General features: G+C 36.8%; 1 long non-coding RNA gene across 1 annotated transcript in view; it reads right to left on the reverse strand.

Moving 5' to 3' along the window:
• The window catches only part of LOC110468636 (uncharacterized), a 495,198-nt gene that overhangs the window by 304,858 nt on the left and 177,885 nt on the right, over window positions 1-12,455 (reverse strand). The window lies entirely within an intron of this gene.

Consider the following 12,455-nt stretch of genomic DNA (forward strand, 5'->3'; position numbering starts at 1 on the left):
TTTGCTATGCTTGGATTTCTTTTTTTCTTGGAAGGGAGGACTTTACTTTTCTATTGCCCTTAGGAAAAAAAAAATGTGCTGCCTATTTCACAGTTTCACATCTTAAGCTTCCTGATACCTTGCAGGTGTACTCTACTCCTAAAAGACAAGATCAAAATTTTATGCTATTAAATTTTTTATATTTTTATACCTTTTCTTTCCTGGGCAATTCATGTTTAATATATGTTCCAGGTGGTTGAAAGAGAAGTATATAGTTCGGCATAGACCTACCACACACTTTTGTCTTGCTGAAGACAAGCATACTATGTTTGTGTCCTTAGCTTAGCTGAATGGTAGATTTATATTGATGTCAGAGAATGAGTAACTAAAAGAGTTATCCTTATCAGCAGTCTTATCTGAAAAATAAGATATTAGAGAGGACCAATCATATAAAACAGGACTAAATTCCAGGCTTTTGAACCTAAGCCATTGAGCTGACTGGGTTTATGCACAGAGAACTAACTACAAACTAAACACCACTATGCTATTACAAAGGAATAATCTACTGCTTCCCCCTGACTAATCCAGATGTCCTGTATTTACCTGTTTTGGCAGAGAGGAAGGGAACTGCTTAAACCACTACCGTTTTCTCTGCTCTATTGCCCACTTTCATATGCAGGACAGTGTCACACAGTCCTCAAGCTAAGGGATGACTTCTGGTCAAACAAGTAATCACCCTTTCAGTTTCCACATTAAGATAGCTAGCCATAAAACAACTTGGATGTGGAAACAGCACAACTGCCAGGAGGCAGAGAGTGTTAGCTCCATCTCAGTGCTGCTCTGCTACAGTTACCTGGTAACTGCAGGGTAAACACATATCTCCCTTTCAAGAAACTGCTCACATACACTTGGGGCTTCATGGTTTTTTGTTTTCCAGGCTTGAATGTCAGAGTTTACACTCCTAAAACTTTGGAAAAAGGGCAAAACACCCAAAGAATCGGGAGACAATCATGTATGCACATACACATACACTAGATGATGTTAAATAGAACCATGGCAAAATTTTTAACATTAAAGACACTCTAGGGAGCTATAAGGTCAGGAGAGATGCAGATTCCTCAGCATCCACATGAATAAGCCTGTTCTGTTCAAAACCTGCTTGTCAGGTACTTCACCTGCTGGTTTAACCACTTGATGGTACCTGAGCTGTACTGAGGAGTAAGTGCCAGGAAATCAGTGCCTGGGTTCACATGCAGTTCAAGCATGTCCCCAGCTGACTATATCCACCTCATTTCTGGGCTATTTGGTTCAAATTAGTTCTCTAAAAGACTCATAAGTCTAAAGGACTTAAATATTAAATGAATAGCAAATATTATCATCTTATCACAGTTTTCATGCCAGACAGAAATAACTGTGGTACACACATGTTAAACTAACATTATTCTGTTACAGGAAGCTGAGGGGAGATACATAAAGCAAAAACTACAGACAAGCATATAAAGATAATAATCATATTAAGTGACATAAAAATTATAAATTCCTGATATTACTCATTGCATTTGTGCTACTGTGAGTCAAGGTTATGGTTGTGAAGCCCAAACTCAGCTGAAACATAAAAACAAGAAAACTTACAAATATACTGGAAACTCAGACAGGTCTTGCATTTTGATCTTGGAACAATAAAGAGATTTTGAAGTGCCATAGAGATATAAAGGACTTTAGAGTATTGACACACTCAGTTTAGACACTACCAATGGAAAAAAAAATCTTTGGAATCCCTATATTAGAAGAATAGCTAGACTTTCATTTCTGCAAATAATTAAGGTTGCTTAGTGCTTTAGAAGCAATCAGCCACAACAGCAGAATTCTGACTTAGTGACTTGTCTTCTGACTGAGTTGCAAAGTGCACAAGATATTGTATGCTGGGGCACTGGAGATAGGTGTTTCTCAGTGCTCATTCACTTGTAAACACTGGATATTTCTGTAAAATTGACATATTTTGATTCCTTCCAACTGATTCATTACAGCCCCAGATCAAGGTTTAAGGAAAAAAAACCTATAACATATATAGCTACCTCCCCACAGTTAGTTTTATATGGGTAGGAATATTTACTTGAAAGCAGAAATTGTCACAGTCTTTAGGCCTATAAAATGAACATGCTGTGTCTTGTCCCTAATCACAAGATTCAAAAAAACCCCATGTTCCTATTTTTACAAATTATTTTTTAAATAAAGAAATAAAAGATGAATTCAAACTTGGAACTGAGGAAATTACCTGCTTTCTAGGTACAAGATGTAAAACTGCAAAAGGAATTCTACAGGTGAATGAATATTCTTCCCATTATTCCACAGAAATATGTTTAACTTCCTATGAAACTTCATATGTAACTCAGATTTTGTTACTTAGCAAATAGTAACACTACAGTCTTCGCCAAAACATGATCAGATTTTCTTACTAAATTACATATGCTTTACATTACTGGGAGTCTCATAGATTTTTTTTTTTTTTATGCATATGAGAGTATTTTCATGATAAATTATAGGCTCATTTAAAGTGAAAGGATTATAACACAAAACATGGTGCAGATGCTATACAAAATTACTGAGATATATCTCAAGACAAGAATGCTTTTTCTCTTTTTCTTTTCTTCTTAAGAAAAGATCACAACCTGCTTTTAGGGACTCCTCAAGAATCTGTTATCTGTCAGTACACTCAGGTCCAGCTGCTGGGATAAATGAAAGCTGCCTTGTGCTATGCTCAATTGTCCTTGTGCTACTCCTCCTTCTCATTTTTCCTAACATATTTTTTTTCATTTCACATAGAGAAAACCTAAAGGTGATAATTTCTTATCATTGAACTAAATACTGATGTTTGTGAAAAAAACAAAACAACATTCAAGTCAGACTTTCAGAGCCTAATGAAGCAAGCAGGAATAGAAGTTAGATGTGGGTGTTTCCCAGGCATACCATGTTAATCCTGCCTGCTTGGCTGCTCATCCTCTCCTCCTGCCTGGAGTGCTGGCCTTGCCAATCCACTAGAAGTTTAAATTCAGCACCTCTTTTGCAAGAAGGATTTTTCAAATGCCAAATAGTTTATGTTTATTGTTTTTGTTAAAACAGACAACATGTAATAAACATTTTTATGATACTTTGACCCAGGATTAGTTGATTTCCAATACAATAGGAGAATAAAACAACAATATAATGAGCACAACAAAGAGAAAAATAGAAGACCTCAACATATCTGAATGCCATTTCAAGTATATGTTTGCATTCCTACACTAGGTAAGATTTAATTTAGAATTCTTTATCAGACACAGTGTAGAAAATTTAGTGATACTAAAGGAAGTCTATTACACTGAAGGGATATTAGTACCTTCTGAGAACTCAAATCCAGCCTGAAAGAAGAGACAGATCTAACTAATTTCATTCTTTTTGCCCTTATAAAGCAAGGAACTGTGATATCAAAAGGGGTAAACAGGACTCCCATCCTCTGAATGAAATCTCTGGAAGCAAAGCTGAGGGTATCTTATCACAGTTGTCAGTGACAAGGCAGAGAGAAAGCCTGTAGGCCTGGTTGTACTGCTGCTATCAACTGCAAAATATCAGCAATTTTAAACATCTGAAGTGCAAGGTGTTTGTACTTTAGTACTGCATATACTACTCCTCTATAACCATTTTAAAATAAGTCTTTTATCTTTATTTACTTATCTGTAATCTAAAAAAATGGTGTTGCTTGCTCTTGCACAAATAAACAAAAAAATAAAGGACCATTTAAAAAAATAATTCTTCCATCCCTAAACTTTGCTTCACATAAAACTCTGTATTTATATTCCTTCAGAGTCCTGTGACCTAACCTGCTACAACATAATAACACAAACTACATTTTGTACCGAGCTTCTGAATAGAGTGATCTGTGTTGTAAATAAAACTTACACTTTTCTGTCACAAAATACCTTTGATTGCACTTATTTGGGGCTTCCCAGGTCAATCTACATCTCTCGACATATCTAATCTAAATACTTATGGCTTTGCTGTCACCCTGTAAAGCTACCGCAAAGCAGAAAAAGAAAAAAATCCCTTTTGTAAGCCTGCATGCAAGTTTGTGAAGGTATCAGAGGTGTAAGATGTGTGATTCCATCACCACAGAGCAGAGCAACAATTCCCGCCAAGCGCTGCCCACCATGGCTCCCTCAGAGTGACTTTCAGAAGGATATCTGCTTTCTTATTAATGTGGCGAAACGGAACACGAGGGCGGGTGTCAGGGCGGCCGAGGCCTCGGGAGCAAGCCGAGAGCACAGCTGCTCCGTGCAAACCCTCTGCGCCTGCAGCGAGGAGACACTGCATACCGGATACCCACAGGAGGACTGCACGTTACCGCTGCATGCTGCACTATTATTTTCTGAAGGAACTCAAGGGGCTACAGCACTGCAGCACCACTTTCCATTACATTTCAGGAAAATATTTCCTACTTTTTTACTAATTGATAATCAAGCTTCTTACATTCATTATTATTTTTTTATTCTTCTGTTGAAGGGCACCGAGCCGGCCTTGCCATCATTTCTAAAGTAGGTTTTCATACCTGCAATGTGGTCTAGATTACCATGCAGGGGTGGGGTTGCTGTGTGCTGGTACAGCTTCAAAGGCCAGAACCAAATGCCCCAGAGAAAAAGGAGGAAAGACAAAAGTTGCAAAACACGTTAAGAACCCTCCCGAACCACACATCCACTAGTTATATAGAATCTTTTACAAGAATACATAAACACCAATGTCCAGAATGACTGAGGATGGAAAAGAAAGGCGTGTTACTTGTTCCCTCTGCCACAATGAAAAGACGGCAACAGGTCTTTGGCATGGATTTCATTGCTTTAAAAACACCAAAATCACGCAGTTTAGCAAATACAATGAGGAGAGCACAGCAACAGACTATGTGAGACTTCTGCCTCAAAAGAGCAGAAAAGAAAGAGGCCCCTTTCAGGCTCTAAAAAGAGCATATGTTCAAAAAGTTTTAGTTAGCAACCAGCACATCCAACACTTATATGGAAGAAGGAAATTCCAGCTTGAAAAGCCAATTAACTTCTCTTCCTACTAATGAACTTGATCTAATCTAAACCAGATTATTTGGTTTGATGACCAGAATTTTAACATACTGACTTTGAAGTCTGACCTCTAACAAGTTTCTAATATGTCAGCTCATAAGGTCCATCCATATAATTTTCTAATGTTCCAAATCAATAGGATATTTTTTGCTTGTTTTAAACTGTGATGTATTTTCATGCTTTAAACTGCCAGATAGCTAGATCAAGTTACAGATGTCACTCAATGCAAAATCCATCTCTTACAGATGACAGTCACAATAAAAATACCTCTTCACACATACTGAAGAACAAATAGAAGCACAAATAAACCACATTTTGAGGAAACACAAGTTTTTTAGGCTTCTCCTAATAAGAAACATTCGTGTAACATCAAAGGAAAAGTTTTTACTTGGCCAGTCTTTTGTGGCATTCACAGCACACACATGCACAGAGAGGTAAACTATACATCTCTAAGAAAACTTTTATTTTACAAATCCTGTGACTTGTCCTGCACACTGTAGCACTCGAGGCATGTAGTGTCACTGACAGTGCTTCATTTATTTTTATGCTACTCCTTACCTCATCCCATCTATCTGAGACCAGAATATCAGGGCTTTTATTTGTGCACATTTGTATAAACAGCTCCTGGCTAATAAACAGAACTGCTAGTAGTTCTCACACAGAAGACACAGAAAAGCTGTAGAAGAGAAAAAAGGTAGCAATCTCTTCTGTTCTGTTTGAGATAGGCTGCGTTTCAAGACCCTTTGGCAAGTATAATTTTGGATTAAATAGGATGGAAATTCATAATCATAAATCATTGCTGAGTTCTCAGACACCTCAACATGAACTAAGCTTTACATTGCCATTATACAATCATAGAATACTTCAGGTTGGAAGGTACCCATACAAGGATCATTGAGTACAACTGGAAATCTGGAGTAGTTTTGTTTGTAGCACTACACTTCACAGACCACACACACACACAAAAAAAAAAAAAAAAAAAACAAAAAAAAAAACCAACCAAAAAATACAAAAAATATGGCACAGAGTATTTCCTTAGAGTAAGAAAACATAAATGGTTTATTGTGTTATTACTCTTAGAACCACTTTCTCTGTTCCACCAAATCCATCAGATATTACTTTTGCAAAAACCATAGTGACATTGTTAGAACTCCCTTAAAACAGAAACATTTTCAGCAAGTGGTAAAACCTTACTGTGAAAAGCTAACAAAAACTATGGTTCATTTCTATAATTTCCCCATCTGTCTTGAAACATATTGCAGGTTCTCCATTTTCAGTGATAAGACACACCTCCAATAGCTCACTGCTATAAAGCAAGGCTTCTGTTCAACCAATTGCTTAGATAATCCATGTTCAGCAATTAGGTGGGACTGAAAACATGAGGACAAGAGGCAGGTTGACATGCAAGATAGCACCTTCCTTTTCCACTACTGATGCCATTTTTCACACTTACTAGTGTTTTAAACTATCCCTCAAAACTGAATGTAAACTGAAGGAGGAATTCTGTTGCAAAACAGGGACAAGACCAGTGAACAGAAATTAGCAGATGGCAGAACAGAGGAAAAGGAGAGATGCACAGAGTTCTGTGGAAGGAAATTTGTTTCAAAATTGTTTTCTGAGATGTTTATAGCTTTTGCAGTTCAAGATAAACTCCCCATCTTACACAAACATCGTATTTGCACTATAGCTCTGTAACATCTACAATGAAAAACCCCGAAGTTATAGGAATGAGAGTACATGACATTTTAGTTATTAATTTAAAAAGTGAACAGAAACTTTTGCCTCTCTTTTGTCATAGAATAAAAATAAATACCCGAACTTGAGGTTCTGACTACCTTTACTATTCTTTTTTTCATGCGAAATGGAAAATCATAAAAACCATGAGATCCTTTGAAGCTGACCTCCTTCATCACATTAAACTTGAAAACCAAATGCTATGGAACCATTATAAAAGAAAAAATCAGACATTTGTATTTCCTCATTCAAATTGATACCAAATAAACAACACTACTGATTCTAAACAATAAGTGAAAATTTAAAAAATACCTGGCAATACTTGTCAGAAATCAAAAGCAGCTACAGTATCTTTGTATTGAGCAAAAAGAAATAATAAAAACAGATGTTAGAGCAGACAAAATATCCTGGGTTTAGGAAATGAGACACAGCAGGGATCATGATCTTTTAATTGGTCACTACTTCTTCTTGGTTTTTTTTCATTTAAATAATGCATTCTGATATTTGCAATCTCCCTCCCTTAGCCTTACTACACACACAGACAAATCATAATTTTGTTGTCTTAATTAGTGCCATCAAACAGATTTACAGAGGGACGTTACACCCGATGCTAACACCAAAGTCCTCAAAAACATTTACAAGGAACAGTCTGGACTTGCTAATTTATTTATTTTTGCGAAAAGTCTAGCACCAGCAGTTCTTCCTATTTAAGCTTTCCTTTTCTCAAGTGAACAAGCACATGAAAAGCAATGAGACTGGAGAGAAATGCAGTCTGAGTGAAGGACATACAAGAAGTGACTAGAGACTAATCAATGGTACAACTGTACCTATTTCAGTGATTTTCTACACCATTGTAGTCCTCTTTTCCCCTCTGATGCAACATTAAAACAGTTCCCCCATATTACTTTCTTCTTTGCACATAGCTGGTACTTCCTGTAACAGGTTTTCTAAAATAAGATCTCAGAGTTACTGTACCAATTTTATTTTTATTAGAGAGGTATCATCTTCCAGTGGTACATATATACCCACCACAGGAATACACAGAATATGAATGCAAGCATAGTCTCTGATAGAACAGGAGTTAAAAAAAAAGTACAGAAAAACATTCTCAGAATAATCAAAATAGCAATTTTTTCCCCTTCTGATTAACCTTAGGAGAACAAATTAAGCATCAGAAGTAAGAATAATAATTGAACTTACTGGAATACCTATGTACTAAAGCAATATTTACTTCTGTCAGCAGAAGACCACAACCAATGAGATTTGAAAAAATAGGTTTGAATTCCAACCCTTTCTCCTTTGAATAAATCCAGTATACTTGTTGGAGCCTCTTGAGACATATAGGTACATGGAGCAAACTTTCCTAACATATAAGTAAATTAACTGAAATAAATTACAGCTTTAAACTCTTAATAAAATAAAACAAATCCCAAACTAAAACCTTTTTTTAGGGTTCCATTATTTCTTCGTATCATCATCTGAGGGGCTTTCTCCTCTGAGCATCTGGGAGCCATCATGTCAAGCTCCGGATATTAAATGTACATGTAGTTCTCTGCAGGCCTAATGAGTTACAACAGAGGTCACATTCTCCACTGCCCAAATGTAATTTGAACAATTCCTCACAACAAGAATTGTGACACACCTGTGTATAAACACTTTTGACAGTAAAAATGACAGTAAATTTTGCGATTTCTCTTCTTTTCTATAGCAGAAAGATCCAGAATAGCAATGTAGTTTCCCTTATCACTGCTGCTATCTGTGGCTTTTTCACATTTACTGCTCCAAGTAAATTTTCTGAGAAAGTTTCATATGTTTTCATAGTAAAAACTTAGGATACAAGATGTGAAATATATTTTGAGAGCCTGGAAACAATCCAGATGCTTCTAAGTAGTACTCTTAAGTCTTGAGATAACAATGGGTTTCTCTAAATTAAAAACAGTGTGTTGCCTTTCAAGTACCTATTTTTTTTTCTGCTATAACAGTGAAATTAAGATCAACCCCATATTTCAGGGAAAAGAAGGAAACATATTCAAATATTGTTAGATTAAATAAAACATTTCACATATGGATAAATGCTAACTTTCTAGCATGGCAGGAAGACAAGCTGAACAGGATCATTTCTGCCAAAACCATTAGCAAATTGCCTTACGGTGATTGGCTTGGCTGTGAGTCTTAGGTTTTATGGGTTTGAGTCTTAGGTTTTATTTTTTTCCCTCCTCAGTTTTATTTTGATTTTGACTTTCTTTGAGGATGGAGATACTGGGTAGGGGGAGGATCAGGGAGTTACATTAATCCACACATAGCTTGTAAGTTAAGTCATTTCTTCTGGATATTTTGCTACTTAAGTACATCTGGCTTTGTTTAATGTCAGTTTTTTAACTGAACCACATTTTTGCTGCAGTAACCTATAATACAGTAATGAAAAGCTTGAAGGAAGCAGAGGCTAAACACAATTCATCCATTTCTGCCCATTTCACACTCCTGCCACAGTCACTGACTGTGTAAAAGGGGTTTTGTCTCTTACTACTTTCCTGGAAATTGGCAAGCCAGGAATATATATGTATGTACACACACACACATTTTCACACCACCTAGCTCCTTCTGGTTTTCAGCAAGTACCCTGGTTTTTTGCTGTTTAAAGACTTTTTCTGCATTCTCCACTATGTGACATCATTTGCTATTATGTATATCCCCTACTGGAAAGCAGCCAGCACAGATTTTACTGAACCCCCTTTTCTCCATCTCACCACAAACTCATTTTCAAGCCCTTCCTTGAAACACTTAATCCTGCTGCTGTTGTGAACTGAATATTAGGGAGCAATCTGAAGCCATGACAACAGCTTGCTTCTTGGAGACTCTGCTCTGGGCCACTCTGGAGGCATCCCCACTGCCCAGGCCAAACAGTTCAATGCACTCCATTACACAGCTTCTTCTCTCTATGGAGCACTGGATTTAATGCTCTTCATTTAATGAGGGATTCTCAAAGTGTCTGAAATTTGGGCTCACCTCTGTTAAACGCATGCATGTTCAGCAGTTTCTTTGGAGTTTTCCATAGCTTGTAAAAGTTCCATCCAGCTTTCCAATTTAGGTAAGAGAAATTGGTAATTCTGACATTGTAAATTCTGGAGAATGAAGATTGTGCAGAACTGTCTATTTGCAGCATTTAGATTCTTCTGTTTTGTCCATTTCCAAGTGGTTCAAATTGTATAAATTTAATCATATTTGAACAGAACAAAAGCAATCTGCAAAATTCAGGCAAACAGCAGCTGAAAATAATGATAAAAATAAAAACTGCAAAAAAACATAACAAGGAAGCCTGTCACCTCAGATTCTAATTTCAGTAGCCATATGACAATAGTCAGGAATACTGCACATTAACAGATGACAGGAAAGTCTTGGATATACAACATGTGATTTAACCTGTAGAAGCTAGAAATATATGGTTTCACTAAGACATTTGGTCTTTCTGAATGAATCACTTACATGTAAATCCCAACTAATACATAGGGTAAAAAAATTAAGACTGTGGCAAAATACATTATCATGAATAGAGACCCAATAATTTTCTAGTAAAAGCAATCTTTGCCTAACCTATTACATATTTAGGATAGTAGATGTTTGACTTCCCCTTTTCCCCCCACTGGCTAGAATAAAGCACAAAGTGGACAAGAAGTATTTTGTGAGAACTTTCATGGGTTTAAATCAAACTCAGAATAGAAACTTTCATCAAGATTCACGGGGTCACCCAACACGAAGGTCCTGCACCTAAATATGATTTGAGCTACTCAACTGACAAGACAACATACAGACCACTATCAGTCAGCATGAACATTCCTTTTAAAAATGATGAAAAAACAAACACTCCTTCAGCAGCAGAGACTGGTGGAAAGCTGGGTATCCCAGGACTAATGACTTGGCATTGAAATCCAAACAGAAGTGGAGAGGCAGGTCACTTCTGAGTGAGCCTGACTCCAGGCAGCATGAGACTGAGGCGTGCACAGGGTGTTCTGCAAGCTCTGCTGGCTGCCTGGATTGTTTGTTCTCCCTGTGCAAGCAGCACTGGAACGAACACTCAGGAAACACAAGGTACAGGGAGTTGGTCGGGGAGAGAGCAAAATCGGGATATGTAAACAAACTAATGAGATCACTGCAAACAGCAATAGCACACTGTGTTTCAAGATGTGTGTAACTTATTTGGTAATTTCAGGCTACCCTTACAGTATCCCCAGTCTCCTCCTAAGCAGCACAAGTACATGAAATATTTTGGCTACAAAACCATTCCTTGATTAATCTCATAAGTTAAAAACATGCCAGCATTAAAAGTTGTCTGTCACACTATATAATTGCAAGTGCATCCTGCAATGTTTTCAGTGCTTAGCAAACAAAAGTTTTGACATATTTTTATATTTGTGGATGCAAAAAAGATGTTCCTTGACATTCCATCTCCTTTTCCCAAAACTAGGATGCCAATGATAAGGTTTGTTAACACTGTTTCATTACATACTCTCTTGTCTCCACTGACAAAGACTTCACATAGTATTTTATGAAGACCAGAGGACTAGAGAAAATTTCTGACTGCAGAAGGAATTCCATATCACTGCAGAAAATATCTTGAAGAAAAAAAAAAAGACAAAGACAAAAACTAAAAAAAAAATCAACCAAACCCCACAAAGCCTACCAGACCCCTAATATTTGGGTGCTGTAGCTGTTCATACAATTGTGCCATCTTCTCAGGAGCCCTGTCTGAAAGTAGCAAGATCACATTGTAAAACTATTTTTTTTCCCCTGTATATTTTGCCAGTGGATCATATGACACAATGAATAAATAGTCTGTGGGACCAACAGCAGCCAGAAAAGAGCTTCTGTCATTCTTCCCTAAGTAAGGGGCATGACTAAGCCCATTCCACTCATGATCTCCACTTCTCCAGGGACACAAAGACACAGAAATAAAAGGTGCAATGACATCTACTGTTTCTAGTTAAAAGTGATTTTCTTTTCCCAAGAACAGGCACATCTACAGGCATAGAACAGCAACATTTCAGCTTACTATGGGGAAACAGGTTTGTTTATAATCATGTGCATAATTATTAGAAGAAAATTATCTTCAGATTTTTTTTCTTGTGGTATACAATCATGCTACTCATGATTTTACAATATTTTGCTAATTTTGAATTATTCTACCCCACATGCAGACACACTCACTGTCACTCATACTAAAAAAACAAAACAAAATTAACTACTGCATCTGAAATATTTAACAGTCAGAATTTTTTTTCAAAATACTAACATAATATTTAAATTATTAGTTTGTAGACTCAGTTCTCTCTGAAACTAACTTCTTCACAAAAAGAATTCCCTGTATTTCTCTTTTTTTTTAATTCATAAAAATTGTGTCTAAGTTGTCAATTTTAAGTGACCTGAACTTATTTACATGCACACAGCAGAGAAGAGAGTGTTTATAATGGCTCAATACAGGCAGCCCCATGAAGCAAGCCAAGCATTCCTGCTGGTCTTACATATAATCAATGAGCCTGCAGTGCATTCACTGATGAATTGGACAATGAGACTGAGGGTCTGAGTCATATTCAATCAACTCCATTTCCAGCAGCCTGTCAGGGATGATGGCAGATCTATTTTGCAATG

Source organism: Lonchura striata, chromosome 6, assembly GCF_050655825.1.
Source record: "Lonchura striata isolate lonStrDom1 chromosome 6, ASM5065582v1, whole genome shotgun sequence".
NCBI classification, from domain to species: domain Eukaryota; kingdom Metazoa; phylum Chordata; class Aves; order Passeriformes; family Estrildidae; genus Lonchura; species Lonchura striata.